Consider the following 6471-nt stretch of genomic DNA (forward strand, 5'->3'; position numbering starts at 1 on the left):
CTCCAGGCTCTGAGCTGTCAGCACAGAGCCTGACGTGGGGCTCGAACTCACAAACCGTGAGATAATGACCTTAGCGGAAGTAGGACGCTTAACCAACTGAGCCACCCAGGCGCCCCTGCATCATAAATTCTTTAAAGGAGGGGCACCCACATGGCTCTGTAGGTTAAGCTTCTGACTCTTGGCTCTGTACTGATAGCATGGAGACTGCTTGGGATTCTCTCTCTCCCCCTCTCTCTACCCCTCCCCTGTTTGCTTTCTCTCTAAATATATAAAAAAATAAAATAAAATAAATTTTTTTTAATTCTCAAAATGATTATTGGAGATGTTGCTTTCAAACATCCAATTCTGAAAATGATGGGATTAAGATGTTTGTATTTTAGAAGTGAATTACTTTATGAAATGGAAATGTTATGGGATCAACAGAAGATTACCAGCAAAAGAATTTAAAAAAATTAAAACTATGCTATTTTCAATATCCAGCAGCCCACATGAAGTTTATATAAATAAAAATATCTCAACATAATGTAATTATCTTTGGAAATACCAGATATAATGAGCTTTGGCTAGCCTTTCTTTGGTAACTACAAGTACAGTGCCTAGGACATAATGTTCAATAAATGTTCAATTAACTGAATTATTGAAATAAAAATGATCATTCTTATTTTAGTTATATTTAGTTACATATTACTAATAATAATTAAAACAAAAATAAAAGATTACTACTTTTAACATTTAGTGACTATATCAATTTTGACAAATAAACATGATCATTATGTTTCTGCTTTTTCATTCATTTCATAATATTGATTATTTGTTATATTTTTTGTTAATCTGATCTCCAATATCTTACATAGATTTTCAACACTAATTTCCTACCACTTACCTCTGACACAGCTAGACTGAAATGAGAACTATAATAATGTCTTGTGACATGATTCTTTAAATAAGATCCATCCTTAGAAAATGGAAGTGAATCTTCCATTTTAAATGCTACAGATCATTTAACATGGCTTAGAAAAAATTGAATAGCTTTTAGAATTTGTTCCTCATTTCCATAACAATTTTGTGGAAACAATTCCTCATAATTAATAATACGCATTCCTTCCTCAAATCCTTCCAATTTAAAATTGAGTGAAAATTCTCGCCTTTTATTCCCATCATAATTGCCACAGACATTATCATTCTTGGTTAAATGAAGTAAGCTATGTTTTGAAAAACAGAGGGAAAAAATTATATTCCTTTTCTCTGATAGTGTGCTGCCTCTATCTTTTCTACCAAAATTTTCTCCCAAATACTTTTCATCTACATACTTCTCCTTTAAAAGACCTGCTTTCTTCTATTCTTTCAGTTGTAAAGAGGTGTTAAAAATCTATTTCTTGTTCCTCTGGGTCACTTCCAAACTACCACTTCTCTGTCACCTCAGAATTTGGACTTGCAATTCAGAAAGAGCTTAGCAGTTAGGTACAGGAAGATGATGGAGAAGATAATACAAAGAAAAACAAAGATATCTTGCTTGAGGACCAACTGAGGTCATGAAACAGATTTGCTCATCCTTGGAACTTCCTGGGTTTCCTGTTGGCTTTCTAGGCCTTGTGTATTATGAAAGAGGCCTCTATTATTTAAGAGAGTCTCCTTTTCTTGCAACCAAAAGGACCTAATTAACATGGCATCAAACTCCATTGACTCTCCACTCCACCTATCCACTTTCATGGCCACACCCTGTACTTTCTAGTTAATCAGAACAACTTCACATCTGGAATCTTAAAATCAAATTTCTACCTACCTCCTCCTAGTTTAAGACTCCCTTACTCCATTATAATTTATTTTCTTTCCATCGAGATCCTCTTTTCTTGAGCCCCCTCTTTTATTTGAGTCTATCCTAACTCCACCCCATTCATAGATCCACTTCCTTCCCTATCAAGCCTAACTCTTTAGTGACTTACTACATAATCAGCTCCCCTAAGGGATCTGCTCCCTGTCTTTCTGCTACATCTGCCCTAGTCCCTTGACCTGTTCTCCCTTCTACTGGTTCCATCTCTAAATCTCTAAACATCCTCACTGGTTCCATCTCTAAATCTCTAAACATCCTCAAGTCTTACATACCTGTTTTTTTTTTAATCCTTTTTTCTTTATGTCTACTTCCTCAAATTTCACGTGCTCTTCTAATGACCATTCTTACCAAAGCACCAAAGCTACTATAGGCAAGTCATCAATGACTTCCTAATTATCTCATCCCACTAATTCTCTTTGGGTCTTGTCCTATCACTGAGATACTTAATGTATGGATCACTCCCTCTCTCCTGGAGTTCTTTCCTCCTATTACTTCTATTGCATCACTCTCTTCTGGTCTCCTCATTATTTTACAATGTTCCCAAACCCTGTGTGCTCTTTAAATGATTGTGTTCACAGAGTTCTCTCCTGGCACTTCTCATTGTTCACATTCTCTCTAGGTAATCTCATCCATTCCCATGGCTTCATCCACAAGCACCATAAATATATATTCTGCTAATTTATATCTCCAGCTAGGATGTATCTCTTGAGCTTCCCACCTGTATAGCCAAGTGCCTACTAAAAATTTCCTTTGGGCTAATATATAGGCATCTCAAATTCCATACATCTAAAACTTCTCTCTGTCCACTATTCCTAGTCTAATAGACAGCCCATTCAACTCATTTTTCTAAGTTGGTAATTAAAGACCAATTCTTTATTCCATCCACTTTCTCAAAAATAAGAACTAACCAACAAAGTCCTAATAACTGTACTTTCTGTATATATAAAACTTGAAATTTATCTCTCTCCATTTTATGCTACCACCCTACTTTCCATGTTGTGTTGGTAGCAAAGACTTTCTAAATAGATGAACTGCCTCAAATTTTGATCTGCCAATAATTCCCAAATGCTTTCAAAGCACTATCTGTATGTTACACAATGACCTTTCTAAAAAGTATGAATCTGGCCATATCTACATCATACCACTCCATTGTTCAAGGCACTATTTATAGGGAAAGCCCAAAGTCCTTAGCATGCACAGTAATGCTGTCTTATCTGCAATTTGACTTTCCATGGTTCCAGTTACCCCAGATCGAGTGCAGTCTAGACACAGATAACATATTGTCAGAAGGTCAATAGTAGCCTAACCCTACACCACAACGCCTAAATCATTCACTCATTTCATCTCATAACATAAGCATTTTATCATCTCACATCATCACTAGAAGACAAAGGCTGAGTACAGAACAATAAGGTATTTGAAGAGAGACCACCTTCACTTAACTTTTATTACAGCATATTATTATAGTTGCCTTATTTTATTAGTTATTGTTAATTTCTTACTGTGCCTAATTTATAAATTAAACTGTATCATAAGTATGTGTTTATAGGTACAACAGAGTAATATAAAGGTTTTGGTACTATCCACAGTTTCAGGTGGTCCTTGGGGGTCTTATAATGTATCCCCTGTAGATAAGGGAAACTACTGTAATATAGGTTTCCTGATCTGATGGCTGCCTCATCTTTGGTCACACTCACATACCCCTTTTCAGGCACAGAGAAGCTTCTAACGTTCTATTTGAGCATGACTGCTCTAGCCGCCAAGAATGTCCTCCCCATCCCACAATCGCTCTTTTGCCTGTCTCCTAAATTCCCTTTTCCTTCCTTTCTTCTATCCTTTGTTGTTTTTCTTTGTTCTCTTTCTTACTTTGATGAACAGATACATTGTGGAAGAAGTTGCAGCCAAGATGAATGTGGGAAAGGGAAAGAGACAGGAAAGGAAAGGGAGAAATTAATAATAAAGCATTCATGCTCCAGTTTTTTTATTTCCCTAAAATGAGACAGAAAGGGCAAAATATGCTTCAGTATAATCAGATTTTACCATTAACATTTTTCCTTTCTTCTTTTTGTTTCTGGCCCACATATAATAGCTTTTCTGGTTTGTAAAAATGATTACCTTGTTTTGTTTGGTTTCAGGCATATAGCCCTGCTCAGATTAACTGACATGATGTATATGCAAAGCCTTTTGAGTTCTTCAGGAAAATAAAATCTTATAATGAACCTAGTATAACTTATATAGCAGGTACAAACTTTATGGTCATAAATCTTGGATGTAAAAAAAAATACCTTTCTTTATCTATATAAACATAATTTCACCATTTCCCTTAAACTCCTTAACAGCTCAAGACTCAAATAGTACTTCAATCTATTGTGAAGTTCTAGGTTAAAACACTATTCTTTTTAATGTTATAAACATTTTATGTTTATAATACAGTTTAATTTATTTGGAAGTTCTAGTGGGAATTATTGTTTTTCTTTAACTTTTTGGTTTTATTTATTGATTTTTATTTATAGAAAATCATGAATCATGAATCATCATTGATTCATCATTCAAGCCCCGTGTTGAGCTCTGCACTGACAATGCAGAGCCTGCTTGGAATTCTCTCTCCCTCTCTGCACCTGCTCCACTTGTGCTCTCTCTCTCTCTCTCTCTCTCTGTCAAAATAAATAAAATGTTTTAAAAAAGCATTAAAAATATAGTAAACAGCATTGTTGTGACAGTGAAAGCCAAAAAAAACTTATGGTAACTGACTTGCACAATTTGAAAGGCTATATGGTGTGAAAAATGTTAAATTTGCAGTTTTGACAGTTTCTACATATCAGGAATCTTGAAAACAATTTCCTAAATATCATCTAAGTGTTATACAGGAAAAGGGTTGTGCGAAAGAGCAAGTTTTCAATGCTGAGACTGGCTTGTTTTACAAGGATGTTGGCAAAGGAACCTATTTAATGCAAATGGTGCTTTAGCTCACAGGAACCTAACCCTACACTTTTGTTAGGAGCAAGTGTTCAGTATTTGCCAATTCAGTGCTGGTGGCAACTTTATAGAGCTACCACAAATAATAAGAGTCAAGTCTATATTTATGCTCTTTTTTGTGTTTTAAAATACATGGGATATGTTTTTCCAAAAGGTGTACTTCTCATAATTTATGACTCATCTATTCCTCCCACTAATTATTTAGAAAGGGTCCATTTCAGAACCAAACTACTCCACTGGAAAATATTTCCAGTCCCTTCAGAAAGTCACTTAGGAAGCCAGATTCCATGCCCTGCACTATACTATTTCATTCAAGGCTAGAAGTAGTGAGAGAAAGCGAGTAATTCTGCCATGTAGTGACAGCCAAGAGGGAGCCGAGATACACAACTGTTCTAAGTCCCTCTAGATCCTGGAGGCAGTCAGTGCAGAGGGAATCTGAAGAGGCACCTAAGACATATCCAACACTCTTACTTATTCTTCTGTAGCAGCAAATAAGCTCCTTCAGGGCCCAGATGATGCCACGTGCATGTTTTATCACCTGCAAAGGCTAAGAGCATATATAGCAGGCATTTAGTAACTACTTATTAAATAAATGAATATAAGACACAAAAAACAAATCTATGAACCAACAAGAATGGACCATCTAAGTCAAAAGACTCACCTATATGCTTAACATTCCTGCTTTAGCTGCCACAAAAGCAAACTAGTTGACATAAGTTGAATCAACCTAGTGATTTAATAAATTCCAGTGTAAGTCATATCAGTATTGGTAAATAACATCATCAAGCACTCATCATGAAAGGTAAAGCAGCAACACAGAGATTGTTTCGAAGTGGCCCCAATTGGAAATGATCAGATAACATATATATAAAGGAATTTAAGCAACTATTCATATTATATATAAACACAGATAAATGTGGTTACAGCATTTATACAGTATTCTCTCCAATATCTATCTATGCTATGAATAATGTGCAATAATGGAAAGTAGAGTATTTAAACAATTATAAAAGCAAGGCAATAATTTTAAAAATTAATGATTTTTACCCAACCTAAGCATGGATAGTCTGACCATTGGGATTGATTGATAAATTTGAATGCAGACTAATTTATATTAGATCAAATTAATTCTGTTAAGGTATTAATTTGACATTTTGTGCAGGATGGCTTTAAATGAACATATTTGTCTAGTGTTTCATGTACAGCAGTGTGTGATTGAAAAAGAAAACCAATGCTTTTGAGAAAAGAATTAATTTATTAAAACAACAGATTTGAACTGGATTGAGTTCTTTTTTAGTATTTTTCATTTTCATCTTGTATCTCTTGGACAGAACAATAACACTTAATAGTTTTTAGAAAATCTCCTTATTAAAGTCATGTGGATAACGGCATGAATGGATTTTAAATTCAGAATTAAGCTTCAAGTGTCCTTCTCTACTTAGGAAAAATGTTGTGAAAACCAGGCCATCTGCTGAGGTACTACAGTTACATTTGGCCCTCACAATGTGTTTGACATGTTCTGTTTTAGCACTGTGTTGGATTATTAGCCCACAAAACAAGTTCACCTTGATCTTTTACATTAAATATAAACTAGCTCAGGGACGAAATTTGACATAAATCTAAACCTGTGACGTTTCCATCTAAAGAAGGCAGAAATAAAACAG

The sequence above is a fragment of the Panthera pardus genome, unplaced genomic scaffold (genome assembly GCF_024362965.1).
Source record: "Panthera pardus isolate Hobbes unplaced genomic scaffold, ASM2436296v1 HiC_scaffold_13, whole genome shotgun sequence".
Taxonomy (NCBI): domain Eukaryota; kingdom Metazoa; phylum Chordata; class Mammalia; order Carnivora; family Felidae; genus Panthera; species Panthera pardus.